General features: G+C 38.5%; 1 protein-coding gene across 6 annotated transcripts in view; it reads right to left on the bottom strand.

Annotated features, from left to right (window-relative positions):
• Positions 1–21,699, bottom strand: part of RBMS3 (RNA binding motif single stranded interacting protein 3) — a 725,792-nt gene that overhangs the window by 592,819 nt on the left and 111,274 nt on the right. The gene's annotated exons all lie outside the window — the stretch shown is intronic.

Here is a 21,699-nt window from a genome sequence, read left to right as displayed (position 1 = left end):
TCACAGATCAACTGTGTATTGGTGACTTAACATCTGGATACATCTGTTTTTTATTTTCATGGCTCTGTCTCATTCAGGCACCAAGTTCTGCTTATGCTTCCTTCTCAGTGTCTCACACATCTGTCTTTTCCATTCATTTCGCTGTTACTATTCTTGTCTGGGAGCACTTCACTTAACATATGGATTAATGTAACCGTCTCCAAATTGTGTTTCCTGTTCCCAAGCTCCAAATACTCTAATCTATCCTGCATGCAGTCTTAGATTTATCTTCCTAAAACAAAAATTAATTTTCACACTTCATCCGCATGTTAAAAAAAAAAAAAAAAGGAAAATCCTGAAATGTTCTTCATAGTCTAAAGATCACCTTCCTTAGAATGACACTCAAGGGCTCTGGAGCATTTTCATAAAATCTCCTTGACCATTAGCACACAAAAATATAAATTCTTATTTCCAAATGTTTATAACTTTTACTGTTTTATGTTTGCAAGCTATTCCAATTTATTTCTGCAAATTTAAAATAATGTGATGCTTTTTGCTGAAAAGGAAAATTATTGCGCTGTGCACATCTGAGTACCTATTAAATATCACTTCCAAATTGCCAATTTCTACAGTTTGCTTGCTTTTCACCAAAAATTCCAGCACAACTGGGCACTTATGAGGGCCCCATTGAGTAATACCATCTCAAAGGGCAGAAATATATTTGCATAATTTACATTTACAAAAGATGTGAGTTATGCACATCTTCATTAAGCAGGAGAATGCTCCGGTGTGCATCTAAATGGCCTGGGAATTGTTCTTCTCAGCATTCATCAGCCATCCCCTCATTTTATTCTATTAGGAGGGAAGGAAGAGCAATGCAGACTGATCAATGTGCCAGTGAGTTTTATGGCTGTATTTTAGAATGACCTATATTAAAGGAGTTAGGCAAACGTAAGAGAAATTTACTACTCACAGGATAATGGCTCTCTGTAGCGGAAGGGTGTCCCAAACGTGGCATATTCTTGCTTTATTTACACCCCCATGCTTGACTGATCATCTTTCTCATATTTTGCCTTACTTTTGATAGCACGGATTCTCTTGTCTTATTGATCTCTTTATACCCTTATCATTTTTCCCCTGAGTTATTTGGCATGATGACAGTGGTGCGTCGCCAAGGCTGATTTAACATCATCTCCCAAGTATGCAGCACTGAACTCAGAGTCGAATATTTTAAAGCTGAAACATGTAACACATCTGTCAGGCAATGGTACAAATACAGTCACTTGTCAGAACTAATGAATGAGGTAATTCAGAGTACGGATAAATAGCAGGAAGACGGAAGATGCTAGAAATGATGTTTCGCCAAAAAAGCATTTCTGAGTAATTAAATTATCTGAGGAAGAATGAGGTTTCTTTGTTTTTAGTTCTAACTCGTTTTTTTCTCCCACAAAAAGACCTTGGTGGTAATACCTAGAGAATAAAAAGTGCAGTGAGAAGCAGATTCAGCTACTCACACGTCAATGGAAAGAGTGGGTGGTCCTTTGACTGTGGTCTATCTCTCATGGGAAGGATATATTTTTCTCTAATATTTTGTAAGACTTGCTTAACCAGGTAGTTCCTCTTTACTTGATTACAGTCCAATCTTTGTTTATTTTTGCAAAAACCTCATTATCAGATATGACCAGTCACAGGATAAATCCAGAAAGTGCAGAGATGGTTCAATGATTAGGAATGGACACAGGTTGCCAGTCAAAAGTACCTCATCTTAAAATTTTAAAAGAATTCTCTACAAAGAGAAAAGAATATCCCAAAGTTGGTTCTTTATATAGCGTGCATATAAGTACATTCCCAAAGAGAGAAAGGCATGGAAGTATAGATGTGTCGAGGTGTGCATAATTACAGAAGAGAGGTTACAACAACAGCCTAGAAAGAGAAAAGTTAGGTGAAGGGAAGGAAGTTGGAGAAGGACCATGTCGCTGATGCAGACATTGATTACTTTCATGGGAAGGAAGTGCTTGACTTTACACAGGATCTCCTCAGTTATTTATAACTTGGGATGCAGCATTTTAAACAGTGACTAAGTTCTGCGAATGCCCCTTGCACACTCAATTCTCTTCATCTGGAAGCAGAGTTGAAAATCCAACACTGAGGATCCAAGGTAAAGATAACCTGGAAATCCTACTAAGTACCATCTCAATAAAAGTTATCACTAATGTCATTGAACTCTGCATTTATCTAGAATCCCATTGTACTGCTATTCCTACTACCACTTTTGATATCGCAAATGATACCAGTATGACTACATATAACTAAAACTCTACTTATAAATATTTGAGTTTGTAAATCTTTATTAAGATATGAACACAGGGGTGGTGCCTGGGTGGCACAGTCGGTTAAGCGTCTGCCTTCGGCTCAGGTCATGATCCGGGGGTCCTGGGATCATGCCCCACGTGGGGTTTTGCACTCAGTGGGGAGTCTGCTTCTCCCTCTGCCCCTCCCCCCACTTGTGCTCTCTTTCTCTCCCTCTCTCTTCCTCTCTCAAATAAATAAATAAAATCTTTAAAAAGAAAATATGAACACACATTTTAGTCTGCACCTCTTCAAGAGTCTACTGGATTTCTCCCAATTTTTCAGCTGCAACTCATTCTCCAACAAGGGGAGAGAAATTTTGCCAATGTTCCAATAGGTCCACCGATCCTTGTTTGTGCAATCTAACCTAATAGTGGTATTTGAGAATGTTCTAATAAAGGCATTTGGCAAAAGAGGACTCTACTGTGTCCTGATGCATGCTATTGCACTATATGGTATGCCCTCCTCCTGGTTCCCCAGTAGCAAAACCTATTTATTCTGACTCAAATTTCACCTCCAATGAGAAACCTTTATCACAGGCAGATTTATCTCCTCCCTGCTCAAGGCTCTAGGGGACATTTTCCTCATGCCTCTGCTAATGATAAATATTTTGTGCAATATTTCATCCTTCAGTAGCTATTTCCACCCCTGGCATGCTGGAGAGCTGAGGACAGGGTGTGCAAAGAGGCACCCCCTCTGATCCTCAGCACTTACATATATACTTAGGATAAATCTTTCAGTTGGTACTTAATCATTCTCTGGATGTTGAGTTTTGCCATAAACATCTTGTCAACAATGATTATTCTTGGGAGATCCAGGAATAATCCAGAAATCTAACCCCTAATTATATTCTTAGTTTTATTAGGTAAATGTATGTTGCATTACGTGGTTGTGAAAACATGGCAACTTGAGGAGAGGTTATACTTGCCTTTCTACTCATGAGGTCCTGTAGTAAGAACAGAGAAAGGGAGCTATGGAAAATACATCTCCTCATTTCTTCTTCTTCTGTAGCTCTCTGCCAAATACCTGCTAGCCTCCTGCTTATACACACAACCATAGCAGATGGGCTACTCCAAAAGAAGTAAGCATAATGGCTTATGGAAATACATTTGCTCATCACTGGCTAAGGAGTATATACTCAATTTTTTTCAAACACAGGGCACTCATATATGTCTATCAATACTAAGGCAAGTGAATTTCATATTTTAGGTCTCCGATACATGCATAAAGTGAATTTTGCCTATTACGGAAATACAGAAGTAAAGAGTGATCATAAGATTTTTGCAAATGCATGTAAATAAAGGTCTCTTCTGTTGCAAAGTAAATTTATATATATTTGAATTAAAGATTTATTTGCCTATCAACTTTGAGACTTACATTTTTTAAATCTTGATGTTGATAAGGGTATTGAATAATTGGTACAATGTAGTTTTCCAACTACTCTGGTACATAATTTATTTCTTACTATAACTTTCTTTGATGGATATGGAGCATGCAGATGCACTTCTTTTTGCTTCAGATCAGATTTGTGTGTGTGTTTGAAACAATAAAAATTCCAATCAATTCAGTTGCTATTTGCGAATGATGGTGGAAAAGATCCATTCTTTGCTGGAAAAGAAATGTATTTGCAGCAAATAGCCACCAACTTTAGTAGAGAAAATTATTTGCACACTGAACAGGGAAACTGCCAAAGAGAAGAACAGAGCATCTGCTGTGGACAAGGGTATAATTATCTTGCTCATCCAAACACCGTTGGGCATAAAAGTTTTACTCTCTCTCTGGCAAGATGTTCTGCTCAGACTTTTAACAAAACACTATTAGCAAATAATAACCAATTTGGAAGTCCTGTCAATAACAACAGTACGTCTTCTGGACCTTTTCCTGAAAATGGAAAACAGGTTCTAATCTGATAAAATGATGAACCATTTACATGCCAAAATGATCAAAAACATCAGTCTCATCCTGTTGTAAACTTTTGACATACCTCCATACATTGGTTGCTTCAGACCTGAGAATTTTCAAAAGAAGAAATTCTCTATCCTTCTGGTTCTAGAAAATAATTTATTGTACATTCCTATGAACTACTTTCTGACCCTTAGTGTTTTCTTTCTACATATATTGAGGTAATCATTACTTTTATGTCACCTTACCTTCATTTAGAAAGAACTATGAGTGGATCTTTCTGGTAGACCAGATGGATGAAAGAAGTCTGTTTTTGATGAACAGATATCATTATCAAAGGACAGCTGCTCTTCAGATGCTGTTGTTGCCACTTCCAACTTTCCCCTGACATGAGATGGGCAAGAGACTTGAATCTACTCCTACAACCATCAAAGAAATGGAGGTTGGACTTCCATTTCCGATTGCTTACATGCACTTGCTGTGTTGTCTTCTTTTAAAAAGAAGGAGGGGATAGGAATCATGAAGCTATTTCCAATAAATGCCCTTAATAGGAAGGCCTGCTAAAACAGCACCATGCCACTGTCTTTTCAAAACCTTCCAGCAGCTATCAGCAACAGCTGATAAGCTCCAGCTAATTTGAAATCGTGTGTTCCCTCCTGAGAAGACCAGACCACACACACAGAATGGAAAAACACCCAGTGAATACCACAATTTCCCAAACGGTGGGCTGGTCATGTTCTGTCTTCTGTGCCTAAAAAATAATGTATCATTTTATTGAGAATAAAAGTTTTACCACCTATTTGAACTTTAGTCTTAACATTTTATTCTTTGGGAGCAGAGGGGAGTAGATATCAAATATTGAAGTCAAGAGAAGAAGCAGAAGTGACAACTTCCTCCAAGTTTGGTGGTACCAGACACTGGCATAAATTCATCCATGTGGCTGTCTCGAGGACATATTCCCACATGAGACTCCAAGAGGGAAAGTGTCACAGAACTGACAGATGGGCTTCCCTTGCCTAGATCAGCCTAATGGAGCTTTTAGGCAATTTGCATACTAGCTGTCAGTGACACAGGTGTGTGTCAAGGACTTAAGAGAGGCCAAGAGAAACGTTATAGAGGATATAGCTTCATGACCAATCCATGCTTGCATTTGTTCGTTCATGCTGATAGGTGATATTTGTCAGGAAGCCTGCAGTTTAATGGCAGCACTGTTTTTACTGTTTGTCTTCTGAGTTATAGTCTGCAGCAGTTCAGTGTAGGTTCAAGCTAGAACAATTTTCATCCCAATAAAAGATTAATACTGAAGTCTTGCTCTTTCTGTTGGTGAATCACACCTGAAATAGCTTTCACATGCATTCAATTTGTATTACATACACATTAAAAATATTGGCTTGTTTCTGGACTTATGGCTAAAGATTTAAATATTGAAATGTTGAGAGCTGCCTGGCTCTATCACAATCTCACTATCTGAAATAAAGAAACAGGGGCTGCCAAAGTCAATGTAAACATTCCTGCTGCTCATGATATCCTGGAAAGTTCCCCGTCCCCTAGTTCTACAACCCACCTATGGCTGTGCACTGAATACTGAAGCATCACACTATGTGTCAAATATATCATGTTCTTGCAACTTGCTCTTTTGACCTTGACCACATAAATTATCTGCCACTTTGGGAGGCGGGCACATTGGTAGCTCCAAATGAACCACAGCTTCTATAATCTACCCTCTATTGCAGTGTCTTCCCACATTAGCTCTAAGCTTGGCCCAAAGACTTGTTCTGACCGACAGATATACACAAGTAAGCAACAAGCAGATGTTCATGAGCACTTGCACATTGGGGTTTATTCTCTTGAGATATTCCTTTTTGGAACCAGCCACCATGCTGTAAGGAAATAATCCCAACAGAATAATCTTTATCCAGATAAGCTTTAGGACAATCATTTGTACCCACTGTAAGGTTGTGTTAAGGATTAGGGCTGAAACATGTGCTATTTTGTCACAGAAATATCCTGTAGGACAGAGAAACCACATGGAGAGACTCTAGCGGATGAGACCCCATAGGGAGAAAGAGGCCATGAGGAGAACTGAGCTGCCCCCACAGAGCTCTCAGATAAATGGAGCTAGACAAGTGACCCCACCCGGTACCATGCAGAGCAAAAGGTCTGAGAAATCAATTCAGAGAACCATGATGTTATTCAATAAGCCAACAATTTAATAAGTAAACAATAAATCATGATTATTTTAGCCACTATGTTATCTATTGCTACTTGTTATACAGAAATAGGTGAAATAGTCACTTTAAAAAATCCAACCATTTGGGGCACCTGGGTGGCTCAGCCGGTTAAGTGTCCAACTCTTGATTTCGGCTCAGGTCATGATTTCAGGGTTGTGAAATCAAGCCCTGTGTCAGGCTCTGTGCTGGATGTGGAGCCTGCTTGAGATTCTCTCTCTCTCCCCCTCTGCCTCTGCTCCTCCCCTACCCCCACGTTCTCTCTGTCTCTCTTTCTAAAAATTAAATAAATAAATAAATAAATAAATGCAACTATTTTCTGAGATACTGATGGAAGCTAACTAACTTGTTGTGTGACATTTAATCTGCCAAAGGCTGTTTTCTCATTTATAATATGAGCAAGTTGAACCAGATGACCTTGAGGTTCCTTCCAATTCCAAGATTCTATTTCATTCTGTACTGGGATTAGAATAAAGGTTGGTAGTGATCTGACTGCAACAATAAACTAATTATGTGACATTACAACCTTAAAAGAAAGCGATTTTAGTTGGCATCCATGTTCTAATATAAACCTACTGGATTAAAAAAACAAAACCAAAAATACTTTCTTTGTAGAAAAGGCTTCTAGCTCAGCCTCATCATAGCTGAGCATTTTGATGGAGATTTTTCAACTCTGTATCATGTATATTCTGAAGAAGAATAAGAAAAAAACCCACAATTGTTTAGTATAGTGATTACACAATATAATGAGAAGGATGCTTTTCAAAAGAGCTAGGATCTGCTGCTATAAGTTCATTCCATGATTCAGAAAGAAAAGAAATAAAAATGTAATGTATTATGATGACATCATGAGCCGGAGATCTGTACCTATTTATGCATATAAGACCAGTTACAGGGTAATTTAAATACCATTATCAAATGTTTATTCCGTAAATTAAGTACCAAGAATAAAGTTATGCTTGCTTCTGAAGCCTGAGAGATTTTTTTTTTTTTTCCCTAAACCATCACTTTTACAGTACTTATGGTACGGCACACACGGTTCCAAACATTTTACAGATGAGAAAACAGAGGTATCGAGAGATTAAATGCATAATCGGTGTGTAGCATAGCTGGTCTTGTAGTACTGGCAAGCTGGCTTCAGACTCTATATTCTTGATCATAACCACACCGTTTTGAACTGATATGGGAAATAAACCCAGGATCTTCTTGTTATTTGAACCAAGTTCTGACCAGGTGAGCTAATTACTATGATAGTTATATTTAAAAGAGTTAAGGAACATCTCGGTGGCTCAGTCAGTTAAAGCATCCAACACTTGGTTTCGGCTCAGGTCACGATCTCCAGGTTGTGGGATCAAGCCCCGCGTTGGACTCCACACTCAGCATGGAGCTGTTTGTCTTTCTCCCTCTGCTCCTCACCCCACCCACTGTTCTCTCTCTCTTTCTCTCTCTCAAATAAATAAATAAATAAATAAATAAATAAATAAAATCTTTTTTTAAAAACAGAGTTGAAAAATTATATCAGAAACTCTGTAGGGCAGCGCCTGGGTGGCTCAGCCAGTTAAGTGGCTGCCTTCGGCTCAGGTCGTGATCCCAGGGTGCTGGGATCGAGCTCCGCATTGGGCTCCCTGCTCAGCGGGAAGCCTGCTTCTCTCTCTGCCTGCCACTTCCCCTGCTTGTGTTCTCTCTCCCTCTCTGTCAAATAAACAAATAAAATACTAAAAAAAAAAAAAAGAAACTCTGTAGGTATATGAAGGTTATCACTAAGAGAAAAATCAAAGACCAGGGACGCCTGGGTGGCTCAGTCGGTTGAGCCGCTGCCTTCGGCTCAGGTCATGATCCCAGGGTCCTGGGATCGAGTCCCACATCGGGCTCCTTGCTCGGCAGGGAACCTGCTTCTCCCTCTGCCTGCCTCTCCCCCTGCTTGTGTTCTGTCTCTCTCTCTGACAAATAAATAAATAAAATCTTTAAAAAAAAAATCAAAGACCAACTTAAGTCAAAACAGATCTGTAATTGCAATACTCACTAAACAGAAATATTTCATTTACTCAGCTTTCAAAAAGTCACCTAGAAGGACTACTTTCCTCTAAGTCCTGCAGTGTCTCTTCTTTCCATTAATAATGTGAATTATCCTATTATTACCCAAGTAAGAATATTTACATACATACACACACAATCCCAACAACCTAACTTCATGATGTTGATTTGTCCAGATTGGCTTTGGGGAACAATGATCCATATTCACCGCAAGGAAGGTTATGCTGAGAGTTGGGACTGAAATGAGTCATTTTAACCACAGAAGTCAGTGAGATGCTCAAGTCTAACTCAAGCATCTCTTAGGGTAAAGAGGGAGAAGTTGTAGGAATGTTTATGTGCCTGGCTAAATGGTTGGACCCTAAAAGCATCTTCTTAGATTCGTTGACTCTACATAACTTAATCATTTTCAGATAAGTATATTGTATCCACCTACATTAAGATTCTTCAACTCTGCATATTTCAGTCAAATTATGATAAGTATACTGTATCTGTCTATCCTAAGATCCTTTGACTATGCAGATTTTAATCAAATTAGGATGAATATATTGATGAGCAAAATTGCCCCTAACTTTCAGCCACAGAATACAGTGACAAAGATCCTGGAAACTGCTGAGGTTTGCATACATGCTTCCTCAAGGTCATGTGAGGAACTTGGGCAGAAGTTATTTAAAATCTCTGAGCCTCAGTTTCTAAGCATTAAAACTGAGGGTAAATATTGTACCAACCTTCCTAGCGCTGTTGCAATGATTGAGTGAATTGAGTGGCTGCAAACCACTTGAAAAGGTTCCTAGTATCAAGCAAGCAGACCGTAATTGTCAGTCATTGTTGTCATTCGTACTGTACTTGTTTAAATATTATTGAACTGCATTAAAATCTACATTGGTTCTACAAAGTGTACCAGACAGCTTCTGCATGTGAGAGCTTCAAGACCCTGTGCATAAGATCAGCATGTGTCTACATTTCATCAATATGATTTTTGAATGGTGATCAAACTCAGAACATTAAGTCCTTTCTTCCTTGGCAATAGAAACCTGGCTACAGAAAAGGACTGTAATATGGACAGCAAATATGATTTTTATATTAAAAAATTCTGCCCATTTTAGCTATAGCTCCCCTACTTAAATGAAAAGAAGTGGAGTTTCAAAGGACTAGAATGACATTTTGCTATTTCTAACTGAAAGTACACAGTCAACAAAAAGTTATGATGTTGTTGAATAAAACAAAATTATTAAACTATAAAAGTGTGTGTGGGTGTGTGTGTACACACAGATAGGATTTTCTCAACACAGTTAAGGATTCAGTTAAGTGCTAAAAACAATAGTTTCGAATGCCAAGCCCAGTTTTGGCTCATGATATGTGTACTATAAATATTTGCCGAAATATTGAATGACAAGGCAAAGGGGTAGAATTTAACAAATCATGTGTAAGGAATGTTTGGCTTGACTACTCTGGGGGAATTGTGATGTGACTTAATGAGCCAGACCACCTTTCATTAGGACACAGAAAGGGGCTTGGACTGTCACTTAAGGAGTATAGCTGTTCGAAAAGAATACATTGCTCTGTGTCAGTTTTAAAGATTACAATCACAGCTTTTCGTGCAGATTTCATTTTTAATAATCTCCTTAAAAATCACTAAAAATATCACCCCATCGTGTAATTTGTTTCTTTCTCACTGATGGCACTCCTACTGTTTAAAACTAATTGCTTTTTTACATTATCTTAAGGTCAGGCTCCACAGAATGAATTGGAAGATTGCATAACTGTGAGGCACAACTGTTTAACACACCAAGAGCAGAGCACAGTGCCCAACGATCATCTCCTTCAGAAAGGCACCAAAGATCTACTTGAATTTGCCTTGAGGCAAACATCAGAATGACTGACAGTGGAACTTGAAGGTTTGTTAAACACAGTCTGGGTGTTTTTTGCATCTCTCTGGAAGATAGTCTAGAAATTATTTTTTATTTTTTTCTCAACAACTAGGATATACAACGGGGGAAAATTTGTGTGTGTTCAGTTGGAATTTTTGTGGTGATATTCAAAGACTTTTAATCTATCTAATACAACTCTTACAAGATGGCCAGTAAGTTCAAAAGTTCGTTGGGCAATATCTTCACCTTTTCCCAACAGAGGCAAGTCAGAAAGTCAAAACAACAGTCCATTATCCAAATAAATCACTAGATCACCAGGTACACTTTGAATGATTGCAAATATAGCCAAAATGGCTGAGTTTTCCCCACTATTGCAGGTGACAAATGAAGAAAACACTTGAACAAGAGCCATACAACTTACAGGTTGAGTTAAGCAAGATGTGTTTAAGCAAGTGTGTGTGTGTGTGTGTGTGTGTGTGTGTGTGTGCTTGTGACTCATTCCTCAAATTAGTACATACTCCCTCTGTTCCCACTTTACCCAAGAAACATTATGACCACATGTGTGGCAAAAGGTACTTACAATATATCATAGAACAACGATGCTTACTACGAAAATAATGTATCCTGCCTGATTTGCCATAAAATTAATTTTACAAAGTAGACAAGAATATTTATGGATTCAGAAGTGTGGGTTGGAAAAATTTTTCTTTTCTTAAAGTCATTCAAAAATGAGGAACTCTTAAAAGCATGACCTGGCTAATAGATTTTCTGTGATTTTTTTTTTTTTTTAACATAGGCACAGGACCATGCACGGAGTCCAGAAGTTAACATCCAAGGGCATAAACAATGGTTTGGCTATCTGCAGTATCTGTCTTCTCCCAGAAAGTTTTGACAATCTTTAATTCTTAGAAACAGCATGGAGGCTTCCAAATAACTTATTCATGAAGAACGCTGACTTTCCCATAAGATCTAACTTCCTTTTGAGAATAACTTTCTAAAATCCATGAAAACTTGCATTTTGGTTCTAGAATTTAAAACACATTCTCAAAACATAAACCACAGGCACAAAATGACTAAGCACAATCATTTACCCATGGTTATTGTGACTTGTAACTCTAGATAAATGTTTCTTCCATTTCTACTTTTATTATCATTCATTAACATTCAGAGCGGGTAGGGGAACTGTCTAGCATTATAATCATCTCACAGTCAAACACCTATCCAAGACCCAATATTTAACAACTTGTACAGTTACATTTTTGTTGCCAACTTTTGGGCATATATTTTTTTTTCACTATAGGTACTGGGAAAGAAAAGGAAGCTAAGGTAGCCATTTTGCTGGTACTTTGTCATCTTCAGAACATATCTATTTGTAACTCAATACATATACTCTGTTAGCAAAACAAATTGCAGATTTATTACTCAGGGTTGGCCTGACAACTCATCATCACTATACCACCCAGAGCACTTGGGACCACAAGGGTCACAGGGGTGGAGGGATCACTAAAAAGTCCAGAGCTACCCACGCAGTGATGTCCTTCCTTACAGTAGCTATTAAAAAAAATGTCACTACTCTGAAAATGGTGCTGCAATTAAGTAACAGCTCTGCAAAAATATAGCCTGTAAACCCTCAGCTAAAATATGCTCTTCACTCATTTATGTAAGTGGGGCCTAATGGAGACCATTTTATTTTATTTTATTTTAAAGATTAATTGATTAATTGAATGATTTTTAGAGAGAGAGTGTGTGTGTGCGAGTGGGGGGAAGGGCAGAGGGAGAGAAAGAATCCTCAAGCAGACTCCCCACTGAGCACGGAGCCTGACGCAGGACTCGAATTGTGAAATCATGACCTGAGCCAAAACCAAGAGCTGGATGCCCAACAGCTTGAGCCATTCAGGAGCCCCTAACGGGGTCCATTTTAGATGGTAGGCTGTACATGTGACAACTGTCTACTAAATAGTAAAAAGAAAATACTACCAAAGTAACGATAGAAGCACAGAATTTCAGCAAATATCTAATATATTCCCGCTTTATTTTATAAATGGGGAAAATAATGTCCAAGAGGTAAAATCACCATCCTCAAAACAAATAACAAAGCACTCAAAATCAGTGCTACTCAAAGTACCGTCTGTGCCCTGGTGTCGATGTGACGAGTCTGCAACAAGGTCAATTGCAGAAATTGAGAATAAGAATTTAAACATGTTCAGTCCAGTCTGACGCTGTTGTAACATCCAACTGTCTGGTTTTATACTATACAAAAGTTATCAGTCTGCAATGGATTGGAAATAAACAAAACTTGATCTTTGTCTTGGATTGGTTGAGAAGCACCGCTGGAAATCGGCCCTCCAACCCCAGGGTACTGGTCTCCCAGCTACACCTTAATGTCCTTCACCCTGATCCAATCCATGATGCTATTGTGTGATCCAGTTAGGGAAAATGTTACATCAGACACAGATTTTTGTCAGTAGCAAAGGGACATAAAATTAATTCAAATTTCTATTACCAAGAAGTTTCATATGGAAGGGAGAAATCACTGAGCAGTTTGAGAACTACACAGCACTATCTCTGGGACAGATTTATAGACCTCAACATTTTTTGATTATTTATTATTTTCTCAGATTAAAAGCAGGGGTAAGAATTTGTTTTTCTACTAATAAAGGTCTCTAATTTCATATCTGGGATCAGATTTTAACACTGATAGGAAAGGGGAAAACTAAAAATGATTGGGTTTCCTCAATTTCAATTGTAATTCCTTGTTGCATCTACTTCATCCCCTTTCCCGAGAATTTACACTGACCCTCCCACTGCCTTAAATAAGAATTTTCAACAACTCTGAAATATCCTTCCAGAAATTCCATTGCTTCTTCAAGTCTGCCCTTCCCTGTGAGCCCCACAGTGACTTGGGCGTAAGGTTGGAGATGCAGTCCTTACACATCCTAGCTCAGGTAACCAGGGCATTGGGAAAATGGTAAAGTTGGCATGGCCAGACATCTTCCTGCCAAAATAAGGAAATATATCCAAATACAGCTGTAATTCTTAGAACTATATGAAAGTAGGAAATATATTCCTGTTTCTTTTTATCTCTGACTTGGCAATCTTTTACTCAATTTGAGAACAGGTCATATCCGAATGACTTGTGACTCACAGCTCAACCCCCTCTCCCTTTTATTCTCCTAGCTTTTAAGCTATCCTCTTACACTTTTCTTCATTGCTCCAGGGCCTTGTACAAATTAAATGCTCAGTAAATAAACAGCATTTGGCTCTTGTATGATCTCATAGTGTCTTTTGTCTCCCTGTGTTTGGATCCGCTGAGTTACTTTGTGCCAATAAACTCTGGTTCATCACCATAGCCCTCTGTCTGAATTCTTTATGGACCCAGCTTGAATACTCTCTGGTGTAAAGTTCTGGGCCACAAACTGAAAACTGCATAGAGAGGTCTGTCCCTCCTCTTGGGGGGAAAAAAAAAAAATCTAATCCCAGTCCCAAATCTGTAAAGAGGCTACATGTTGGAATCAGTACAAGGTATATAGGGGGTCTCTCCAAAATCTGCTCTCTTACTAATTGTAATTCTAAGCGAGAATACTTTGAAATCAAAGCGGAAAACATTTACAAGATCTCTCTGAGAAGATCAGTATCGCTAACTCACTGCCATCACTATTAGAAAACAAAAAAAGATAGTCGGAGCACATCTCAAAACTACCATATAATGTTACTCACATTTTTGGTTGTGTTGTAAAAACCTACATCACTGCTTAATGTGTTCATTCAAGGAACATTTATTGAACACAAACTCTCTGCAGGGAATATAAAAACAAGACACGATCTCTTGAAATATTCTGACTGATTTCAAGGATGGGTGATTGAGATGTTCTGTATTTGGCTTAAGACATGGTTCTGTGGAGTCTTCAGTACGACCTTGAATTCTCCCTTAGCTCTTATAGATAAGCTCCCTCTTTATTCATTAGAGTAGGTTTTCCTACATCCCTGTCTCTTATGACTCCAGGGCCATAGTGTTTACTATTTATATTCACATACATACCCATATATATCAATATATTACTAAGGGCTTCTATTTTTTTTAATTTATTTTTTTTCTTTTTTTGCCATTATCGGTGTAAAAGTCAACACTGTAAACAGCAGTGGAAGTAGCACTCATCCACACGTCTCAACAACCAACACGCAGCAGCAGTGTCTGTGTTGTTATCTAAATTACAGGATCGGCAGCTTTGCTAACATTCTTGATGTTTAAAATGTTTACTTTGTGCCAACTTGTTCAAAGCCATCTTTCTTTAATTTGAGGCAAATTCCCTTTTCCAGTTTTAAAAAATTAATGATCATACCAAGACCACAAGATAGAAAAGAGGTGTAGCAGCTGTGTGAATACTGACATGGATACATCCTCAGCACTGAAGTTTTTCGCTGAAGGAAGCGTCTCTGTTTAACGAAGTTTAAGGAAAATTAAATCAAAGTTCATTTGATGTATAAGCAGCATTTGAAAGGAAGGCAGACTTCTATCCCTAATCTTCATTTAGAACTTCCCACTGATGTCATTCTACACATCTATGCTTCCTTATGATACTAAAGTCATTATCACTATTTAAATTAAAAGCCACATAGTCTTGCCATATCTTTTCCTCTTAAAACATGCTCAGGGTTGGGGGGGAGGAGCAAGATGGCGGAGGAGTAGGAGACCTAAATTTTGTCTGGTCCCAGGAATTCAGCTAGATAGGGATCAAACCATTCTGAACACCTACGAACTCAACAAGAGATCGAAGAAAAGAAGAGTAGCAACTCTCTGAACAGAAAAGCAACCACTTTCTGGAAGGTAGGACGTGTGGAGAATGAATCCAAGGCGATATTTGGGAAGATAGACGGTGGGGGAGGGAGACTTCGTCGGCCACTTCTGGCAAGTGATAGAGCAACGCAGCACAAAATCGGAACTTTTAGAAGTCGGCTCTGCTGAGGGACGTCGCTCCAGCACAAAAACAGACACATAGATCAATGGAACAGAATAGAGAGCCCAGAAATGGACCCTCAACTCTATGGTCAACTCATCTTCGACAAAGCAGGAAAGAATGTCCAATGGAAAAAGGACAGTCTCTTCAACAAATGGTATTGGGAAAATTGGATAGCCACATGCCGAAGAATGAAACTGGACCATTTCCTTACACCACACACAAAGATAGACTCCAAATGGTTGAAAGACCTAAATGTGAGACAGGAGTATATCAAATCCTAAAGGAGAACACAGGCAGCAACCTCTTTGACCTCAGCCGCAGCAATTTCTTCCTAGAAACATCGCCAAAGGCAAGGGAAGCAAGGGCAAAAAAGAACTACTGGGACTTCATCAAGATAAAAAGCTTTTGAACATGGGCGCCCGGGTGGCTCAGTTGGTTAAGCGACTGCCTTCAGCTCAGGTCATGATCCTGGAGTCCCTGGATTGAGTCCCGCATTGGGCTCCCTGCTTGGTGAGGAGCCTGCTTCTCCCTCTAACCCTCCCCCCTTCATGTACTCTGTCTCTCTCTCTCATTCTCGCTCTCTCAAATAAATAAATAAATCTTTAAAAAAAAAAAAAAAGCTTTTGCACAGCAAAAGAAACAGTCAACAAAACCAAAAGACAACCGACAGAATGGGAGAAGATATTTGCAAATGACTTATCAGATAAAGGGCTAGTATCCAAAATCTATAAAGAACTTAGCAAACACAACACCCAAAGAACAAATGATCCAATCAAGAAATTGGCAGAAGACATGAACAGACATTTTTCCAAAGAAGACATCCAAATGGCCAACAGACACATGAAAAAGTGCTCAACATCGCTCAGCATCAGGGAAATCCAAATCAAAACCTCAATGAAATACCACCTCACACCAGTCAGAATGGCAAGTCAGGAAATGACAGATGTTGGCGGGGATGCAGAGAAAGGGGAACCCGCCTACTCTGTTGGTGGGAATGCAAGCTGGTGCAACCACTCTGGAAAACAGTATGGAGGTTCCTCAAAAAGTTGAAAATAGAGCTACCATATGATCCAGCAATTGCACTACTGGGTACTTACCCCAAAGATACAAATGTAGGGATCCGAAGGGGTACGTGCACCCCGATGTTTATAGCAGCAATGTCCACAATAGCCAAACTGTGGAAAGAGCCAAGATGTCCACCGACAGATGAATCAATAAAGAAGATGTGGTGTAGGGCGCCTGGGTGGCTCAGTCGTTAAGCGTCTGCCTTCGGCTCAGGTCATGATCCCAGGGTCCTGGGATCGAGTCCCACATCGGGCTCCCTGCTCAGCAGGAAGCCTGCTTCTCGCTCTCCCACTCCCCCTGCTTGTGTTCCTGCTCTCGCTATCTCTCTCTGTCAAATAAATAAATAAAATCTTTAAAAAAAAAAAAAAAAGAAGAAGATGTGGTGTATATATATATATATATATATACACACACACACACACACACACACACACAATGGAATATTATGCAGCCATCAAAAGGAATGAGATCTTGCCATTTGCAATGACGTGGATAGAACTGGAGGGTATTATGCTGAGTGAAATAAGTCAATCAGAGAAAGACATGTATCATATGACCTCACTGATATGAGGAATTCTTAATCTCAGGAAACAAACTGAGGGTTGCTGGAGTGGTGGGGGTTGGGAGGGATGGGGTGCCTGGGTGATAGACATTGGGGAGGGTATGTGCTATGGTGAGCGCTGTGAATTGTGTAAGACTGTTGAATCACAGACCTGTACCTCTGAAACAAATAATATATTATATGTTAAAAATTAAAGAAGAAGAAGATAGCAGGAAGGGAAAAATGAAGGGGGGGATATCGGAGGGGGAGACGAACCATGAGAGACTATGGACTCTGAGAAACAAACTGAGGGTTCTAGAGGGGAGGGGGTGGGGGGATGGGTTAGCCTGGTAATGGGTATTAAAGAGGGCATGTACTGCATGGAGCACTGGGTGTTATTCGCTAACAATGAATCATGGAACACTACATCAAAAACTAATGATGTAGGGGCGCCTGGGTGGCTCAGTTGCTTAAGCAACTGCCTTCGGCTCAGGTCATGATCCCAGGGTCTTGGGATCGAGCCCCACATCAGGCTCTCTGCTCAACGGGAAGCCTGCTTCTCCCTCTCCCTCTACCTGCTACCCTGCCTGCTTGTGCTCTCTCTCTCTCTGTCAAATAAATAAATAATCTTAAAAAAAAAACTAACTAATGATGTAATGTATGGTGATTAACATAACATTAAAAAAAAAAAAACATGCTCGGGGTTTAAATAAGCAGTAAGTAGTAAACAAAACGATACTCTTTCCTGAAGCTCTGCACAAATGAGGGTATCAAATATCTCCTCAGGGATGAAAAGGTGCATTGTTCTGAAACTCTCCACCCTTCTGACAAATTTTAGACTGAATATGCAAAGACTATCAACATAAGAGGCCCTAGGTAGATTGCATGCTTCTTTCGGAGAGATACACATAGCAGTTTATACCTTCATTCTATCAATGATTTGATGGAATCTTACCAAAGTATATTTGTATCATGTTAAATGATGGAACATAGCATTCTTAATAATTATAATTAATTGGGTTGTCTTTGACAATGAGTGATAGCTGTTTCTGGAAGCTTTTATTTATTTATATCCAATACAGTCAACTATTTATAATAGACTTTATTTTTAGAGCATTTTAGGTTCACAGCAAAACTGAGCAGAAAGTACAGATAATTCCCACATACTTCCTGCCCCTGCACACCCATAATCTCTGCCACTATCAGCATCCTGCACCACAGTGGTACATTTCTTACAATCAATGAACTGACATTGACATGTCATTGTGTCCTAAAGCCCATAGTCTACATTTGAGTTCACTCTTGGTGTTCTATGTTTGGATTCTGACAAATGTATAATGATGTATATCCACTAGTGTAGCATCACACAGAATAGTTTCACTGCCCGAAGGCTCTGCTGTATTCCACCTCTGTCCCTGTGTTCCATCTGTGTTCACCCCTTCCTCCCTACTGGAAACCACTGATCTTTTTACTGTCTTCTTAGTTTTCCTTTTCCAAAATATCATATAGTTGGAATCATATAGTATAACTGGCTTTTCAGCTTGGCTTCTTTCACTTGTTAATATGCATTGACTTTTCCTCCATGTGTTTTCATGGCTTGATAACTAATGTCTTCTTAACACTGAATAATATTCCATTGTCTGGATGTATCACAGTTTATTTATTCATTCACCTACCAAAAGACATCTTAATTGCTTCCAAGCTTTGGAAATTATGAATAAAGCTGCTACAAACATTTGTGTATTTCATTTGTTCACTTACTTGTTTGTTTAGCTTTATTTTTTTTAATTAGCTTTCCATTATAGATCCTGTCATTTTTCTTGGCAGTGCCTTATTGAGATTTCAGTTTCCTTAACTGTAATTCATGAAGTGCTTAAAACACTGTGAATATTTACCTTCCACTGCATTTAAAGAAATGGCAAACTGTTAGAACTAATGAACAAATTCAGTAGAGTTGCAGGATACAAATTAACATACAAAAAGCTGTTGCATTTCTATATACTCACAAGGAAATACCTGAAAGAGAAATAAAGAAAACAGTTCAATTTACAATCACATTGAAAACAATAAAATACTTAGGGATGAATTTAACCAAGGACATGAAAGATCTGTACACTAAATTTAACCAAGGAGGTGAAAGATCTGTACACTGAAAGCTATGATATTGATGACAAAAACTAAAGACAAAAAATGGAAAGATATCCCATGTTCATGGGTTGGAAGAAATAATATTCTTAAAATGTCCATGCTACCCCAAAAGATCTGCAGATTCATTACAATCCCTATTAAAATTACAAAGATGTGTTTAACAGGAATAAAAAAAAATCATATAATTTGTGTGTAACCATGAAAGACCCTGAATAGCCAAGGCAATCTTGAGAAAGAACAAAGCTGAAGGCATCACTTTTCCTGATTTCAAACTATACTTTAAGCTATAGTAATCAAAACAGTATGGTACCAAAATCAAAACAGAGACACAGACAATGAAACAAAATAGAATCAAGATCCCAGAAATAAACCCATCCATGTACAGTCAATTAATATTTGACAAGGGAGCCAAGAGTAATCAATGGGGAAAAGATAGTCTTTTCAAGAAATGGTGCTGGGAAACTAGTCACTTGAAAAAGAATGAAATTAGGCCTGTATCTTGTACCATGCACAGAAAATTAACCCAAAATAGATTTAAGACTTAAACGTAAGACCTAAAACCCTAAAACTTCTAGAAGAAAACATGGAGAAAAAGTTCCTTGATTCTGGTCTTGGGAACAATTTTTTGGATATGACACCAGAAGAACAAGCAACAAAAGGAAAAATAAACAAGTGGACTACTTCAAACTAAAAAGCTTCTACATAGAAAAAGAAAGGAAAAAAGTCAACAAAATGAAGAGACAACTCAGGAATGGGAGAAAATATTTTTAAATCACATATCAGATAAGAGTTAATATCCAAAATATATAAGGAACTCATATAACTCAATAGAAAAAAATAAATAACCTGATTAAAAATGGGTAAAGGACCTGACTGCACATTTTTTCCAAAGACATGCAAATGGCTCTAAAGAACATGAAAAGGTACTTAACATCACTAATCATCAAAAGATTACAAATCAAAACTACAGGGACGCCTGGGTGGCTCAGTCAGTTAAGCCTCTGCCTTCGGCTCAGGTCATGATCCTGGAGTCCTGGGATCAAGTTCCACATTGGGCTCTCTGCTCAGCAGGGAGTCTGCTTCTCCCTCTCCCTCTGCTCCTTCTCGGCTCATGCTCGCTCTATCTTGCTCACTCACTCAAATAAATAAATAAAATATTAAAAAAAATCAAAACTACAATGAAATATCACCTCACACCTGTTAGAATAATTATCATCAAAAAAATAAGAAAATTGGAGCGCCTGGGTGGCTCAGTCAGTTAAGCATCTGACTCTTCATTTTGGCTCAGGTCATGATCTCAGGGTTGTGAGATCAAGCCCTGTATCACCTCAGGCTCTGCAGTCAGCAGGGAGTCTGCTTCTCCCCCTCTTCCCCTGCTCATGCTCTCTCTCTCTCAAATAAATAAATAAATCATTTTAAAAAAAGAAGAAGAAATAACAAGTGTTGGTGAGGATGTGGAGAAAAGGGAACTCCTTGCACTGCTCGTGGGAATGTAAATTGTTATAACCACTATGGGAAACAGTATGGATACTCCTCACAAAATTGAAAACAAAACTACCATATGATCCAGCGATTCCACTTCTGAGTATATATATCTGAAGGAAATTAAGTCAAACTATATCACAAATCACTGTATCAAAGAGATGTCTGCACTCCTATAATCATTGCAGCATTATTCACAATAAAACGACATGGAAACAACCTAAGTGTTCATCAGCAAATGTATAAAGAATATACATATTTACATACATATATATGTGTGTGTGTGTACATATATACATATACACACACATATATATACACAAACACACATATACATGATGGGATATACTTAAATATGATGCAACAACATGGATGAATCTTGAAGGCATCATGTTAAGTAAAATAAGTCAGGCAGGGAAAGACAAACACTATATGATCTCACTTATCTGAGGAATCCTTAAAAAGCCAAACTCGCAGAAATAGCACAGAATGCCAGGGGCTAGGGGGTCAGGGGAATGGGGAGATATTTGTCAGAGCACCAACTTCCAGTCTTAAAATGAATAAGTTCTGGGGATCTAATATTCAGCATGGTAACTATAGTCAAACATAATATATTATATGCCCAAAACTTGCTCGGAGAGAACTTAAATGCTCTCACAATATATACTCCCCCAATAATTATGTGAGGTGATGAATGTGTTAACTAACCTTATTGTGGTAATCACATCACAATATATGTGTATCAAATCATCACATTGTGCACCTTAAACTTACACAATGTTAAATGTCATTTATATCTCAATAAAGCTGGGGGAGACAGAGAGAGAGCACGCAGAAACCCTTTACACAAGTATTGGAAAGTTGGGTAAGAAAATTTATCCTGCCTTGTATTATCCTCTATTTCTTCTAGGATCCCTTCTTGTTTTGCTTTAGTATTATTATTATTATTATTATTATTATTATTATTATGTTATGTTAGTCACCATACAGTACATCATTAGTTTTTGTTGTAGTGTTCCATGATTCATTGTTTGCGTATAACACCCAATGCTCCATGTAATATGTGCCCTCCTTAATACCCATCACCGGGCTAGTTTGTTTTCACTCTGGTGTCTTCACCCCCCAGGTTCTCTACCAATCTCTAT

Source organism: Neomonachus schauinslandi, chromosome 1, assembly GCF_002201575.2.
Source record: "Neomonachus schauinslandi chromosome 1, ASM220157v2, whole genome shotgun sequence".
Taxonomy (NCBI): Eukaryota; Metazoa; Chordata; class Mammalia; order Carnivora; family Phocidae; genus Neomonachus; species Neomonachus schauinslandi.
The sequence above is the reverse complement of the archived record's forward strand: the minus strand, read 5'-3'. Positions and strand labels throughout refer to the sequence as shown.